This window comes from Muscardinus avellanarius (assembly GCF_963383645.1).
Source record: "Muscardinus avellanarius genome assembly, chromosome: 6".
In the NCBI taxonomy this organism is placed as follows: Eukaryota; Metazoa; Chordata; class Mammalia; order Rodentia; family Gliridae; genus Muscardinus; species Muscardinus avellanarius.
The window spans coordinates 598,840-616,190 of record NC_137791.1 but is presented as its reverse complement, the minus strand read 5'-3'; the positions used below and the strand labels follow the sequence as shown (position 1 = coordinate 616,190).

General features: G+C 47.3%; 1 protein-coding gene across 1 annotated transcript in view; it reads left to right on the top strand.

Annotated features, from left to right (window-relative positions):
* Positions 1-7,475: 7,475 nt before the first annotated feature.
* PDE5A (phosphodiesterase 5A) overlaps positions 7,476-17,351 on the top strand; it is a gene marked incomplete at its 3' end in the record, with an annotated part of 89,986 nt that continues 80,110 nt past the window's right edge. Inside the window, exon 1 of the mRNA XM_080697819.1 lies at positions 7,476-7,534. The remainder of the gene's footprint in view (positions 7,535-17,351) is intronic.

Here is a 17,351-nt window from a genome sequence, read left to right as displayed (position 1 = left end):
CTGCCAGGCCGTGGGGCCCCCCGCACCCCGGTGGCCCAGCAGCCAGGGAATCATGAGGGCGTGGGAGGAAAGAATGGCCTGTCCTGGGAGCTGTTTCTTCTTCCCCTGACTTATTGATTACCCCTCTTGGAAGTGCTATGATTTACAGACGGCATTTCTGTAAGCACAGATGAAATGTTACCCTGGACCTTCCAGACTGGAACAGCTGCAAGTTGTTTCCGTCAGCATCCTGTTAATCTCCTGCAGGAGGGGATGGGAAGCGGGGTCCCTGATCCTGGATCTACAGAGGAGGCCTGGCGCAGCCCAGATCCCGCGCCCCTGGCCCATCTCAAACACCAGCATCAAGTCAAAATTATTCTACCCCTTGGCGTGAACTTGATTTTGACATCTTTCTTAACTTTTAATTGATTTTAGTAAACCACAAAATGCTACTTTATTTTTTAAAAAGGAATTGATTCAAAGAAGTTTATCCAGTGACTATTTCTAAAAGATAAAAATCACCTGTATACTTGAGGTTCTTTCTCTTTCTCTGGCATGATAATTCAATCACACTGTTTTTACACATTTGGGAAGGAGCAGGTTTTATAACTATGACTGAAGCATGTCTACTTGGGGTTTTCAGACAAGTCTTTGAACATCAAATAAAAATGTTTATCTACAGTTTATAAAGGAAAAACAATTATCTAGACATTCAAGATCAGTAAACCTCTTTTTCTTTTTCTTTTAAGAACACACATCTCTGTTCCTTCCATTTTTAGTCAATTTTAACTGTCCTACTTTAAGCTGTTTAATTTAGTTACCTGTGCCCCACCTTGACAAGTTAACTGGAAAGCTATTCACTTGCCTACTATTTCTCTCTAAACCGATCATTGTATTCTTAGTCCTCCTGACTAGTGTAGGGTATTTTCTCTAGAGAATGGAATCTCTTCTTTAACAGAAAAGAAGAAGGGAGGGACGCACATGTCCTCACTGGGAGCCTTTCATGTCGTTTTGTGTTTCTGTGAGTGACTAACATTGTTTATCGATAAAAACGACATAATTCCTCATCTAACGTGGGCTGCGTGTAAAGGCCAGCAAGGCGCCTGAGAGGTCTGAAGGTCGAGCCGTCCCCGAGACAGGACTGCAAAGCGCTCTCAGCAGATGGCTGTCCACCCCGTTCACGAGACTCTCCTGGGGAAAATTCCAGTTGTCTTTCCTCGTGAGTCCATCCGGATTGCACCCATCTGTCAGGAAGGTGTGCCCAGTATCTGTCCAGGTCCCGCCTGCTCTGATGGAAGCTTGTCTCCTCCATGTGTGACCTCTGTTGACACGGCGAGCAGCTGCTCCTGGTCCTGTGCATGGGCTTCTCCCACGCATCAGCTTTTCTGTGTCCACCTGCGTTCTCGGCTGCTGCCAGAGGCTGGGGTAGAAACCCGATATTGGACGTGGGGACGGGAGCTGTGTGCTTTCTCGAATCACTGGGCCACAACACAGAGTTGTTTCCACAACGTGGCTTTGTACATAACACTGAGTCAGGGTCTGATTTAAAGTCTAAACGAAGGAGAAGAAACCATAGGTGAGCAAAGAAGGAGGCCTCACTGAGGGGATGGGAGGGGAGGAGGGAAACTCCCCAGTGCACAGGATGTACATCCGCAAACATATCAGTCAATCACTAAGCCAAACATGAGCAGGAGGGAGGGGGAGGGGATAGGGTGGGAATTGGGGAAGGGCTGATTGAGTGACGTGTGCATGTGTGTCTCCACCATCTTGTACCCCGTTGAGATGGATGACTACAATACATCAATAAAATTTAAGAAAAAAATGTCTAAACTAGTAGGCCGATCTTAAGCCCACAGGGTAAGAGAGTGAAGCAGGTGCCCCTGCACCATCAACAGGAATGAGCTCCTTCACGTGGGCTCTGGGCTGTACGACGGGAAAGGCGGTCTTTCAAGACCACAGAAAGAGGCCAGTCTTCCTCAGAGATGGACTGTTGACATATTCACAAACAGCACACAGAAAAACTATACAGCTCTCCAAGGCAACTCCCACGTTTCTTCTTAAACTGACTCAATAAACACGCGCCCAGCACGTTTGCTGGGCTCCGTGCACCAGCATTGTGCTGTGGTGTTCCTGGGACTCTGACGGTGGCTGTGTGGTCCCTCTCCTCACCCGGGCAGGCCTTGATTTGCTCCCCAAAGACACAATACAGCGAAGGAGATGGGATGCTGTGAATATGCTTGTCAGATGATGAGGCCTGCCCTTGCTGGCTTTGAGGGAGCCAGTGGCCACACCGAGGAGCTCCGGGTGGCAGGGACTTGTGAGCAGCCTCCAGCAAACAGCCCAGAGAGCCGGGCATGGTGGCGCATGGGAGGCTGAGATGGGAGGAGGATCGTGGTCTGCAGACAGCCTCAGCTATTTAGTGAGGCCCTGTTTCAAAATAAAGAATGAAGCCGGGCGTGATGGTGCACGCTTGTAATTCCTGCGCTTGGGAGGCAGAGACAAGGGGATCGCACAGGTTCGAAGCCAGCCACGCTGGCTTAAGAGTCCCTGTTTCCAAATTTTAAAAAAAGTATAAAATAGGTCTGGGAGTGTAACCCGGAGGTAGAAGGGTTTCCAGGAATCCCAGTACCACCAAAATAAAATAAAATAAAATAAGATATGGGCTTTTGGCTTGTCCCAATATACGTGATATTAAATCTACCATGCGGCTAGGGTGGTATCTACAAAACCCCTCACTGTAAAGCAGTTATTTTGCCATGGTTTAACTAACGAGCACCTTATGATGGCACGGCCCAGGACAATGTAAACATTCAGTTCATCCTCAAATTCTCACCTATTCATTTCAGCAGCTATAAGTGCTTCCTAAACTGGATGGTAACTTTTATATTTATTAGTTGACATTCTGCCATTAAAAAGCAGAATTTTATTATTTTTGTTTATTTTTATCAATCTAGAGTCATATCTTCCTAATTTAGTCAGTAGATTATAATTTGTTATCATTATACTTTTTTTTTTTTTTTTTGGTGGTACTGGGGTTTCTAGAAGCCCTTGTACCTCCAGGCTACACTCCCAGACCTATTTTATACTTCTTTATATTTGGAAACAGGGTCTCTTAAGCCAGCGCGGCTGGCTTCAAACCTGCGTGATCCTCCTGTCTCTGCCTCCCAAGCGCAGGAATTACAAGCGTGCGCCACCACGCTGCCGGGCTCATTATACATTTTGATATTCAAATCATTCCACCTTTGTCCATCAAGAGTACCCTTTGAGCTGGGTGTGGTGCACACTTGTAATCCCAGCATTTGGGAGGCTGAGGCAGGAGGGATCCCAGGTTCACTGCCAACCTCCACTACTTAGTGAGGCACTCTACAACTTAGGGATACACTGTTTCAAAATAAAGAATAAAAAATAGTGCTGGGAGGTGTAGCTCAGAGGTAGAATACCCCTGAGTTCAATCCCCAGTACTGCCAAAAAAAAAAGTGCCCTTTGAAAGATAACCTCTGTCTTTCTAATAGTTCTCATTCTTCCTTAAGGCTTTCATATTTACAGGCAAAATAATATTTTTTCCAGGCACATCTCATACTTTTTCTTTCCCAGACCTGGAAGCTTCTCTCTAAATATACGGGCTTTTGTAGTGGAGAATGGTGTTTAGAAACCCAGTCTGGGTGCCAAGTGGGCTCATGGCCACTGGGCTGTCACTTCTTCTAGCATTTCTCAATGTAATGGGTAGAACATGCATAGCAATGCAAATATCATAACGTGGGATATTTACTCTGAAAACTGCAAGGGATTGCTGGGGAAAATGGAAAAGATCTGGATAAATGAATAGTTATACCATGTTCATGGATTGTGTGGCTCAATATTATTAAAACATCAGTTACTACTGTTCTCCTCAGCCCCTCACAAGTTACAATGGTCACTGTTTTGGATGGTGATCTCCGAGCTACATCCCCTGCCCTATTTTTTTTTATTCTTTATTTTGAAACAGGGTCCCACTGAGTTGCAAAGGGCCTCACTAAGTAGCTGAGGCTGTCTGCAAACCACTATCCTCTGGTCTCAGCCTCCTGAATCCTGGGATTACAAGCGTGAACCACCACGCCCAGAAAATAGATGTCATATTTTGGTATCAGGTTTTTTCTGGCTTAATGAAAATGTTGGCATGATATTCATTCTTTATCACTTTTCCCTTAAATGTTTGATTGAACTATTTCCTTACATCCTCGGTTGCTTGGCATATAGTCGTTGTTCCACTTGATGGGTCCTAGGTTTGCAGCAGAGGAACAGAAGTCAAGGTGTGGTGGGGGAACCAAGGCAGGATGATGTCATGCCTCTTGAACTTTGTGTTCTCCCTTTGTGAAGAAGAATTTAATCGCTCATCATTTTATTTGCGTGTGTGTGTGTGTGTGTGTGTGTGTGTGTGTGACCAAAACTTTTAACAACAGAGGTAGGTAAAAGCCCAACAATGCCAGACCTTACACACCACATGCTGTATGGTTCCAGAGTGTCCCCAAGGCCATGAGTTGAAGCCTTGGTCCTCAGCGTGGTGCTGTTGAAGGGTGGTAGGCCTTTTAATGGGGGTGTCTGGCAAGAGGCCTTCAGGTCACTGGGGCATGCCCTCGAAGGGGACTGTGGGATACTGGTCTCTTACACTCAGCCATGAGGTAAACAGGCCTTGTTAGCTTGGTACCCCCTCCAAAATGTACTGTGTTGCCACAGGCACTAAACAGGTGAGCCATGGACTGAAAGCTCCAAAATGGAGGGCCAAAATAAACCTTTCCTCTTTTTAAACTGATTGTCTAGATACTTGTTATAGCAGTGGAAAGCTGACTAACATGAATGCTAAGAGTTTTGTATCCCTGGCACAACAGGGATACAATGTATTGAGTCTCTATGTGAACTCACTGCACATTGTTTCTTAGAAATAGCATTAATGTCACTTCTAAAGTTATTTCCTGAGAATGTTTATTATTTTATTTATTGTTCAACTCATTCCAAAACAAGGTCTGAATTGCTTAGAGCAAGGCATCCCAACAAGTTAAAATATAAAATGACTGAGCAAACCAGGAAGAAGAATGGAGCTAGAAAAAAAGAGGCCAAAATAAAGCCCGCTCAGAACATGCGAGGCGGGCGTGGTGGTCCATGCCTGTAATCCCAGTGGTTGGGAGGCTGACATGAGGATTGCAGGTTCAAGGGCATCCTTGGCAACTTAGCAAGACCCTGTGTCAAAATGAAAAAGAAAATAGAGCAGGGGTGTACTTCAGAGTCTGAATGCCCAAGGTTCATCTTAGTACCAAACAAGCACGCAAACAAAAAGTGCTTACCTTCAAGTTCATCATTCAGAGTTCCAGGAGATACTGCCAAAACCTTCCTGAGCATCCCAGCTTAGAACAGTTACACACTCCTGTCCCCACCCTTCTAATGTGTTTCTCAGGTTATGAGCCATCAGAGCAACCCGAGACCACCACCCACACCACTCAAAACCAGGACTCACTGGTGGAGAACACATGGAGAGTTTTTCTTACAACAATGTTTCAGAAACCTTCATGGCTTCTGATCATGCAGTGCTTTCTGGTTAGCAGGGAAAATAGACATCATTGTGCTTTGACACAAAATGCTGTAGACTGGCTGTCCACAAACAGTGGAGGTTTCTATCCATGGCTCTGGAAGCCGAGTCCCCAGGGCTCACTGTCTGGTGAGAGTGTTCCTGCCCTCTGCAGGAGCCAAGCCTGTCCCCATGGGTAGGAGAGCAGAGGGGCAACCTGTCCCCCAGCCCAACTGTAAGGCTCTGTCCACCCAGGAAGCAGATCCCTCTTGGTCTGATCCCCATCTAAAGGCCTACCTCTTAATACAGTGCAACTGGGACAGGAGTTTCAGCTTAAACTTGGGAGGGAGGGAGGGAGGGAGGGATGTGGACACCAAACTATCATACCTGCTCCCAAGGCAACCAAGCAAAGTAAGCACCTCAAGCTCCAAACTTGGTTGGGTAACTCATTTATTTATTTATGTATTTATGTATATATGTATGTATGTATGTATGTATTATGTATGTATGTATTTATTGCTGTACTGGAGATGGAGCCTGGGGGCATTTAACCTCCAAGCTACATCCCCAGCCCAATTTTTTTATTTTTATTCTTTATTTTGAAACAGGGTCTCACTGAGTTGCAAAGGGCCTTATTTTATTTATTTATTTATTTTTGGTACTTGGGGAGGGGGAGGACCCAGAGGCTTTCTACTTCCAGACCATGCTCCTGGACATATTTTATAATTTATTTGGAAACAGGGTCTCACTAAGTTGCTGAGAGCCTAAGTAGCAGAGGCTGGCTTCGAACCTGTGCGATCCACCTGTCTCAGCCTCCCAAGAACAGGGATTACAAGTGTGCGCCACTATGCCCGGCAAGGTCCTTGTTTTAACTTAGTCAATTTACTGTTAGGAGAAATAGACCGATTTTCTTGGGGGTGGTGGAGGATGGAACACGGAGACCTCTCTTTCCTGAGCACTGTAACCACTCTCACAAGTGACAAACTAGGAAATCCCTTTCATTTTAAAAGTGGGTACAATTTATCACCTTTGTTTTAAGCTGGTCCTGTTGACTGCGTACAATGCTACAGTTTCAGAGATACCAAAGTGACAAAAGGACAAGTACTCAGTGCACGGGAAGAAGCCCTGCATGGAGGAGGGAAGGCCTCTCTCAAGTTCTCATTCTATCAACGTGATGATGTGTGTCTGGTGATGAGTAACGCCTTCCGCGCACCCTGAAGGGAGCCTGCGAAAGTGTGTCAGCTCACCGCTGGTCCTCAGCGGACGGCGTCGGTCGCACAGTTGTGCAACGTACAACTCCAGATCTAATTCTGCCCAGAAACCAGGTCATTGCGAAACTCCACGGCCAAACTGCAGGGCTGCCACAGAGCGACTAGGGTGGGGACCGGGCAGAGAAGAAGCCAACTTCTGCTGATATTGTTGTTTTGTAAGCACCGTAGGGATGGACAAAATAGGGTAGGCAGGCTGAGCTCTTCTTACTGGATCGTGGCGGTGGTGGTGGGGGGTGTCTTGATCCCAGTTAAATACAAATGAGTTCATTTAAAATTGGGCTAACGGGTCTCTCTCGAGTGTGCCAGACAGCGCCGGGGCTCTGAGTTAACCTAATTGTAGAGGTGCCCCTGCTTCCCAGCTCCAGATGCAGACCTGCCTGTCGTGTCTGCCTTCTATTTTTTTTCCAGAAGTCCTTCCCAGTTTTGATGCAGTGGTGAAAGCGTGAATCGCCAGCGCGTGGCCGGGCTGGCCGCCGGGGTCGCACGCCCACCCCGCCGGGCCCGGGTCTGCGGGCCTGGGGCAGCTCGGCGGCCTCGCGCACGGCGCCCCCCAGCGGCCGCCCCTCTCGGGGGCCGGACCCGCCCGCCACACCTGGGCGGCGCGGGCCGCGGGCCGAGGGCGCGGGGCGGCGGCGGCGCGGCTGGGCGCCATGGCCCGCGCCCGCCCGGGCCCCGAGGGCGTGGAAGCGTGGCTGGACGACCACCCGGACTTCGCCTCCTCCTACTTCGTCCGCAAGGCCACCAGGTAAGGAGGGCTGCGGCTCCGCTCGCCGCCGCCAGGAGGCCGCCCGCCCGCGCACTGGCGCCCAGGCCGGAGGGCAGCGCCCGCGCATCCTTGGGGGCCCTGGACCCTCGGGGCGGAGCCGCGCCCGGGCCGCCCGCGCCCGCGGGAGCCGGCCGAGCGGACGTGGGTGCCGGCCGCAGCGCGCCCGCCCGGGGGGCCGGGCCCCGGGCCCGCCATGGTGCGGCGGCGGGGGGGCCCGCGATGCTGCCCCGCGGAGACAGGACCAGGTAGGCGCGGCGGGTCCCCGCCCGGCCGCCGGGGCGTGCGCGCTTCGGTGGGGGGCCGGCCCGCGGGGCCGAGACCCCCGAGCCCCCTCCCGCCGGCCCGCGGGGCCAAGCCCGGAGCCCCTCGGCCAGCCCTTCCCGCGGCGTCCGGGGCGGAGAGCCCTCGGAGTGGCGCTTCTCTGCGAGTTCGGGGCGGCCCGAGCCCATCCAGGTCTAGTCGGGACCCTGCGAGCCCGCGGCTTGGGGGGCACCTGCGCGGGAGCCCCCGCCGCGCAGAGGGGAGGGCCGGGCTCTCCCCGGCCCGTTATTAACAGCGCAAGGATAAGGTCAGTTTGTCTAAGTTAGCGCGGACGGTCCCCGGCTTTGTTTTTCTTCTTCCTGTTTAAGACCCACACTTGGGGCGGTTTGGAGATAGTTTTTGACGTATCATAGTTAAGAACTCAGTTTTCAGAGACTATCAAAGCTTTGAAAGTGTAGCCACGATTTCTAAAGAGTTGTTACCCCCCCCCCATTTTATTGTACAAGGCTCGCCGCGAAATTGAGACCATCTGAGACCTCAAGAGATTTCTTTCTTTCTTTCTTTCTTTCTTTCTTTCTTTCTTTCTTTCTTCTAGTTATGGTTTATAAATTATAGTTGATGTTGGTCATAGGCTGAACACTGCGCGTGTGTGTGTTTTAAGTTTTGTAGAATACAACTTATGTTGAATACAGCTTGGAAAACGAAAGTGTAAAATAATTCAAGAGCAAAGCCGCCTACAGCTGAGCTGGGAAGGGCTGAGCCGGCGTGTATGGTCTAGGCGGAGGGTCCCCTGCAGCTTCAGACCCTGGTCGGTGCCCTTCCCCTGGGCCTCCTGCAGGGGGGCATTAGCAGAGAGGTTGGGTACCGCTTGCTTATAAAGCTGCAGACCACCGAGCCGGGTGTTGCTGAGAACTTGCTACATCCATTTTAACTTCACAGCTAAGCTCTTTATGTTTAAGCCAGCAGCTCACATCACTTTGTTACTATGCTTTGTAAGTGCAAAAGGAATACTGTGTGTGGGTTTCAGGGAATTCATGCACCAGAATCTTTCCGAAGATGCAGGAGAAGTGTTTTAAACTTAGACTCTCTAGCTTGTCTGTCGTCTGTCTGTCTGTCTGTCTGCACCGGCCTTGCTGATGGGATCCTTTGCCTGACGTGTCCATTTGACATGATCCACACTCAGCGCAGTCTGTCCTGAACGTCGAGGATTCTGGCAAGTCCCGTTCTCAACACCGCGGCTCTCTCTTGACCTTGGAGCCGGCGCTGCTTTGCTCCATTGTTTCCTGCAATTATCTTCAAATACCCGGCGGAGCACCTCCTTAAAAGCTGTACTTCAGGGCAGAGACCAGGCGCGTTTAAGTAGTCACAGCCTGCTGGTGTCGTGTGAACAGTTCCCAACAGTCCAGTGAAGTGTGCACCCACATGCCTGCCATCCCTGGGGCGATGGGCTGACTGATGGGGCTTTGCTGTGCAGGTGCTTCCAAGCCCTGCCTCCCACGCTAGTCTGCCCAGCTGCGGTTCCTCCTGACCCCTGCTAGAATAGCTTTACCTTTCCTTCCTTGCGAACCAGCTCTGAGGTTGCGGGTCACATGGAGTGTTTAGGGGTGACATGGTTGACTTTTTATGGCTTTGTTTTGTACCAGGGAAAAAGTGGAGAATATTTGGCATCTAATAGAAATAGATACTAAGTGAGGAGAACTTTTATGACAGCCTGGATCAAAGTCCAGTAACAGAAGTTTCACGCCCTGTGTGCTCTCTGCGGCTTTGCGCTTGCCTGCAGAGCTGTGTGGGGTTAGTTGTTGAGTTTCCAGGTGCTGTGTTGGAGAGTCTTTTTTTTTTATCATTCTTTTCTCATCTCTTAAAGCAGTAGCATTTTTAGTTTCTAAGGTTTTCACATTGGAATCAGATAAAGAATATAAAATCAGTATTGCTATTTGTTGTCAAAAATGATTGTTTCTTTAATTCTATAGGAATATAAAGTTTTTCATGGTGTTCGGACGGGTGACTTGTTGAGCCTGCTTCGTTGCTGGTGTTGGAGAGGGCTTGGGCATTACTGGTCCATCTGATGACAGTAATGTTCAGGGTACTGGGCCATCCTTCCTGGTGTAAGTAGGGTCCACACAGCCAGCTCTCCACAGCTGTGGAGTGACCTCCTCATGCCTGTGGGTCGAATTCTTCCTGCTAGAGGAACCCATGGGAGCCCTTGAAGTGAGGTTTCCTGTTGCCTTCTGTCTGATGTCTTCAAAGTTCCAACTGTACACTCATTTTAGGGCCTGAGTCGCATGATCGCGAATCCTAAAAGCGTGGTATATGTAAGAGCACTCATCACATCATGTCTTTAGATCAGTTGACCTGCTTAGGATGACACACACTTAACCAGGCCTGCTGTAAAATTGGACAGCCTTTTTTCAGTTTGTTATCTGAAGATCTGTGCAGACTACCGATGTTTCCATGAGTTCATTCATGTCCGCAGCACTTCAAAGTCAAGAAACATTCACTGGGCGTGGTGGTGCACGCTTGTAATCCCCGCACTTGGGAGGTGGAGACAGGAGGATCGCACAGGTTCGGAGCCAGCCACACGCTGACTTAAGAGACCCTGTTTCCAAATAAAAAAGTATAAAAATGGGTCTGGGAGTGTAGCCCAGAGGTAGAAGGTTTTCCAGGAACCCAAGTACCACAAAAAAAAAAAAAAAATCAAGAAACATTTTAGCCGGGGGTGGTGACGCACGCTTGTAATCCCAGCATTTGGGAGACTGAGAAAGGAGGATTGCAGTTTGCGAACAGCCTCAGCTACATAGTGAGGCCCTTTGCAACTCAGTGAGACCCTGTTTCAAAAAAAAGAGTTAAAAATAGGACTGGGGGTGTAGCTCAGAGGTAGAATGCCCCTGGGTTCCATCCCCAGTACCATAAAAAAAAAAAATCAGGAAACATTTTAGCATGTGATTATACTGGGCAACATAATTTCCTGTTTAAATTATGTCACCTAAGTAGATGAAGTGACTCTGGCCTCTAATATAATTTTTTTTAAATGTTTGAAGTTTTTTTCAAATTGTGGAAGGTTGGAACCTTTGCTCTTATCCGTGGACAGAGTGCATCTTCCTAAGAAAGACCGTTCCTCTAGGTTTGAAAGCATGCAATGTGTCATACGATGCTTGGGAACGATTTCTGTTGTCACTGGAAGGCTGAACAGAACTCTGTGCTGTTTATTAGTTTATGCTGCAGACACTTTCCAGCCTGAAAATTTATTAAGCCCACAACTGGTATGCGAGTTACAGGGGTTTTTTTTTTGTTCTCAGAGCTGAGTGTGGTAAGAAAACTTGTGCCCAGGATAAAAAGCTTCTGGAAGGGTGTGCAAGACAAGTAATAAACCAGCGCTGACTAGTAGCAGAGGACCGATCTCTGGATTTTAGATGCAGGCTGGCTACTGACTTCATAAGACTTCAGTGAAATTAATTTACTATATTTTCTCTGAATAGTAGGAATTTATATTTATTTCCAACCAAATGTTTAAGGCGGGTAACTGAGTGTTAAGCTCCTAGGAATTATTTTGTTAACTATTTGAAAATGCTTTTAAAGCCTTTAAAAGATATGTTTCTCTGGTTGTTAGTTTGTAGTGAACACAGGCTTTTTAGTTTTATGTGCCTTTGCTATGTTTATTTTTTAGAGAGGGGATGATTCTGAGATAGATAGTGTAGAATTGCCTTTGCTATGTCTGTGTTTTGAGAGGGGTGATTCTGAGATATATAGATGGCATAGAATTGCCTTCGATTCTGAGCTGTAAGACAAAGTTTTGCTTATTAGCTTCCTGAATAATTTTGTTTTGCTTTAACTTGGGAGAGAAAAGATCCCCGTTTGACGTCATATCCCATGTGATAATTTTCAAAAATAAGAATAGTCATCTGTACTCTCTGCTGAATACCTATGCTCAGGATAAAAGAAAAGATCCTAATCTTTTGAGCTGATGAAACAATTCGAACACATAGGCCCCGTAAACTTGAGAGCTGGAGATACACTTTGGAGTTGCGTATTTAATTTTAGACTTATATAATCAGTTTCTCAAGCTTGGGTAATGTGGCCTTATTAAAGAATCACATTCTTATTGTGCTTGGGTAGAGTCATCGGGCTTTTGATCACAAGTGACAGGAACTCAGCTTGAATTCAAACAAACTTGGCTTGTGTAATTTAAGTGCCCGGGGATTGGTTTAGTTATGAATTCATCTGATTAAATAATCTTGTTAAGGTTGTGTCTATCCATCATCCATCCATCGACTCCATGTGTCCAACACTCTTGTCTTCCCTTCCCTTCATTCATCATCCATCCATCACCCATATCCACCTCTATCATCTACTATCTATCCATCCACCTCTCTGTCTGCCCTCCTATCCCTCCATCCCTCCATTCCTCCATCCCTCCATCCATCATCTGTCTACCTGTCTATCTACTGCACTATCCCCTGCCTGCCTGCCTGCCCTCCCATCCATCCATCCAACCATCCATCCAACCATCCATCCAACCATCCATCCATCCATCCATCCAACCATCCAACCATCCATCCAACCATCCATCCATCCATCCAACCATCCATCCATCCATCCATCCATCCATCCATCCATCCATCATCTGTCTACCTGTCTATCTACTGTACTCTCCCCCCGCCTGCCTGCTCTCCCTCATCCATCCTTTATCTGTCCTCTTTAGCCCTGCACTGTGCGGGCTTTATTGTTTTTACCCGGTTTCTTCATGTGCTAGAACGGCTTCCTTTGGACCAGTTTATGTGAGTGTTCGGCTTCTGGTCCTAGAGAGATGCCTCATTCTTGCTCTGGCCATACTTGGGTCTTATCCTCACTCTGGGTCTCTGTAGCCTGGAGGGTTGGGCTGCTGACACTTGGTGGAATCCGTCCTTCAAGGGTGGAGGAGGGATTCCCAGAAGAGAGTCGTGTGCTAGACCCGAAGTTTCAGATACCTTCCTTACCTCTGTTGACTTCCTTTTATTTTAAATGTTAGTTGAATATGGAATTCTTAAGTAGAATGAGTAAGAGTAGGCATAATTTAGTCAGAGCTACAACATGTATGCAGCTACAATACCAAAGTAAATTTGGAGTTAACTGTGAACAAACTGATGGAGCCAGAGCTGAGGGCGAATTGGCAGCCTCACGCCTGCAAAGCCAGTCAGGTGGGCCCGGTGGCCGCGCCACAGCCTCCTGGACGATTCGCTGCCGCGTCTCTGGACAGTTGTGGGGCCCGGCAGGCCAGCTCTCAGCTGTTACTTGGTGTGGAGGCATCTTTGCAGATTAACTTTCTCTGTTATTTCCTCACTAACACATCTCAACCTGTGCGCTGCCATTGTAGCACAGTCTCTAAAATGGTCACCCCAGGCATCGAGGGCGTCCTTCTTCACCTTTGACTGTTTTAGTTATGATCTGCTTGGGAACACAAGATTAAAACAGTCTCACAAGGAGTACACAGGTCTCCAACACGTGCTTGTTTGGGGCTCTCGAGGCCTGCGGTTGAGAAATGCCAATCTAGCCGGTTCTCTACATCTAAAAAGCGAAGCAGTCGGCTTACATGGTCACCACACAGATTTCAGTTGTGATGTTCTCTGTAGGATGTAGGTTTCCCTTGAAGCAGTGTTTTAAATATTGAATGGTTGTGGATGCAAGAAAAATTGCAAAATACTACGTCCCTTCCAACTTTCTCAAATTGTTAATATAAAACCACATGCATAACAATTGGAACAATTCTACATATGTACATGAGATTACCAGTTCCCATCTCAAAGACACGTACAAGGAAGGGCAGGACTGCGGAGGCCCTGAGGGAAGTGCTTCGAGAGTTGTGTGTATGTGTGTTCCTCTTACTCTGCCTCAGTACGATATGTAATCACAGCGCACCAAGTAAAAGTGTGTACGTGCCAGTCGTGGGGGCGCACATCTGTCACCCAGCATTGGGGAGGCTGAGACAGGAGGATCGTGTTTCATGGACAGCCTCAGCTAATGAGTGAAGCCCTTTGCAACTCAGTGAGACCCTGTTTCAAAATAAAGAATTAAAAAAGTAGGACTGGGGGTGTAGCTCAGAGGTAGAATGCCCCTGGGTTCCATTCCCAGCACCACAAAATAATAGTAATAGTAATAATAGTAATAGTAGTAGTAGTAGTAGTAATAATAATAATAATAATAATAATAATAATTAATAATAAATAAATAAAAATAGGGCTGGGGTGTAGCTTGGAGGTAGAATGCCCCTGGGTTCCATCCCCAGTACTTAAAAAAAAGTGTGTGTGTGTGTGTGTGTGTGTGTGTGTGTGTGTGTGTGTATGTGTATGTGTGTGAGTGTATGTGTATGTGCATGTACTAAAAATCATATGGAGCAATTCTGCATTTTATTGGTATTTGGTCCCAAGCTCCTCCACTGCTTTCACAGCGGGAGAGAAGTTGGGGTACTCAGAACTGTAGAGGGTGCACTCTGCTCCTCCCCTTCCAGACCCAGGGGATGAGTCCCGGTGATATCAGAGTAGAGGTGGTGGAGTTTGGCGGAGCTGCTCGCGGTCTCCCGGTCTCCCGATGGTACAGGGTTAGGGATGCTCATCCCCTGCTCGCCTGACCGCGCTTCTCAGGAGAGGATGCTGGCATCTGAGGGCAACTGCAGCACTTCATAGGACACTGAACATCCTGTAGCACACAGGACTGTGGACGCAGATATGTCTCAGGATGCCCCTCCAGGGCTGCCACTGCGGCTTGGGTGCGAGCCAGTCTTCGAGACCTCCACAGTTGGTTTCTATTTATGTTAAGAGCTGCAGGAAGGGACAGAGCCAGGCTTCGGCTCCAGAACCCCCTTTCTCAGAGATGATGCTAAGCACAGATTTACTTCATCAATGAGGGCTCTTAGGGAAATGTTGGGGAAGGATGCTTGTTCCCTACTTTTTAAAAAATGATTTATTTTGCCGGGTGTGGTGGCGCACGCTTGTAATCCCTGCACTTGGGAGGCTGAGACAGGAGGATCACACAGGTTCGAAGCCAGCCTCAGCTACTGAGTGAGGCTCTCAGCAACTTAGTGAGACCCTGTTTCCAAATAAAATATAAAATAGGTCTGGGAGTATATCCCGGAGGTAGAAAGCCCCTGGGTTCCACCCTGAATACCACCCCCAAAAAATTATGTTAGTATTTAATCATCTTTTTAACCCTTAGAATCATTAGCACCTAAAATATAAGCAAAACCTTTGGATAGGAAGCCCTTGTTCTATCTGGCACATGGAATCAGGGCAACAGAATAATGATTCTGCAGACCTGAAGCGTCTTAAGGAATCACGGCAGAAAGAGGCGTACACGGGCTTTAAACTCGGCACTTACACGTCTTGATTCTCACAAGGAGAGCAAACGTTCCACTCTTCAAATTGAGTAGTTTCTCTTTTCTAAGAGTAGATCCAGCTCAAATTATGCGACCCACGTAACTAAAACTATATAAAGTAAGGATCCAAGCGTGGAAGAAAAAATCCACTGTAAGCTGGTTTTTGTGTTTTCCTACAGGTAATTTCAGCAGATTTTCATACAAGTATTCTTTTCAAGCAGAAACTTGAGTATGCTGTGCAATTCAACTCTCAGCGAGTGAATTCACAGGGTGGATGAGGAAGGAGAAAGGAGGGCCTTTCCCCAGAAGCTCTCGGTGTCAGGTCTGTGCGGAGCCTGCAACTCTTTCCTCTGTGTCTGAGGTCTCTGAACACACACACACACACACACACACACACACACACACACACACACGCGCGCGCGCGCGCTCAGGACGTGTTCAGCCCCTGGGGCAGCACCACCTGCTGCCGAGGTTCTGAGGTTCCCCAGGCTCCCCTTGGCTAAGAGCTGCCAGTGCAGCTTCCTCCCAGTGAAGAGCTAACGCAGCTCTTCAAGACCCAAACACGGGCTGCGGCTGGAAGGACAGTTACCATAAAGTGGTTCTCTTTATGTGTATGGCTCTCATCATAGGTATTTTTTTGTGTGGTTTTTGTTTGTTTGTTTGTTTGCATTTGTTCTTAGTTTTATCTTCTATATTCCGGAGGAGGGGGAATGTCCCAAATCTGTAACTTATTTCTGGACAAAAGCTTATTTCTAAGCAGTAATGGGAAACAAGTTACAGTCGCTCGTTCATTTTTCTCAGCTAAATGTTTCACTCCTTGATAAAAGATTCAGAAAGTTATGTTCTATGTAAGTATAGTTATCAGCGTGGAGAGTCCATTTTGTTTCAGCTTTACTTTGAAAAACATACATTGAGACAACTTTTTTTGTATGAAGAGTTTCTGTAAAATTGGTGCTTTTAAGTTAGGTGCTTAAAGTGAAGTAATGGCTGACAGCCAGCTATTCTGCTTAAGCTCACTGAATACATTTTCATATTAAGAAAGCTTGCCAGGTGTGATGACACATGCCTGCAATCCCAGTACTTGGGAGGCTGAGACAGGAGAATGACAGGTCTGAGGACAGTCTCAGCAAGTAATGAGACCTGGTTTCAAAATTTTAAAAAAAGAAAGAAAGCTTAATTTATTTAAAATATATTTACTATCTAATAGAATAGTAACTGTGGTGTACTAAATGCTGTATACCAGAGTCTATGTTAACCACTTTATTTATTTATATGCTTATTTATCCTGGTACTGGGGATGGAACCCAGGGGCATTCTACCTCTGAGCTATACTTCCAGCCCTATTTTTTTTTTTTTATCACTCTTTATTTTGTTTTTGTTTTTTGTTTTTGGTGGTACTGGGGGTGGAACCCAGAGGCTTTCTACCCCCGGGCTATACTCCCAGACCTTTTTTATATTTTTTATTTGGAAACAGGGTCTCACTAAGTTGCCGAAAGCCTCACTAAGTAGCTGAGGCTGGCTTTGAACCCGTGTGATCCTCCTGCCTCAGCCTCCCAAGTGCGGGGATTACAAACGTGCACCACTACGCCTGGCTATCACTCTTTATTTTGAAACAGAGGCTCACTAAGTTGCAGAGAGCCTCATTAAGTGGCTGAGGCTGGCTGCAGACCTGCGATCCTCCTGTCTCAGCCTCCCAAGTACTGGGCTTACAGTTTGTGCCTCCTCGCCCAGCGATTTTAAACACTTTATACGCACCACTGCTTTAATTTTTTTAAAGAACCCTATAGGGTAAGTGCCTTTTTCTTCATTTTACAGAGAGTAAATGATGTGCCTGATGTCTTTTTCTTGGTAAGCAGTAGTCCAGGGTGAAGTCCAAATCTGCCCATGTGACAGCCACTGTGCTGTCCTGGAGGAAGCCCCCCAGGCTCAAGCAGGCTCAAGGGTTAACTCCACGCGGCGTCTGGCTCAGGAAGAGGTTAAATTTCTCCGAGGATCTCTAACGTGCAAGCACATTACTTACAGCGCTGTGTCTTGGAGACCTCATTCATGTGGGTCTAGTTTCCATGTATAATTTTAGAATGTAAAATTTTAGAGTGGGAAATCTCCAGTGACATCATAGAATGGCTGAAGACTTAAGCCCTCGACCATTACAATTATATTTTAGTATTAGAACAAAAACACTCTAAGTTC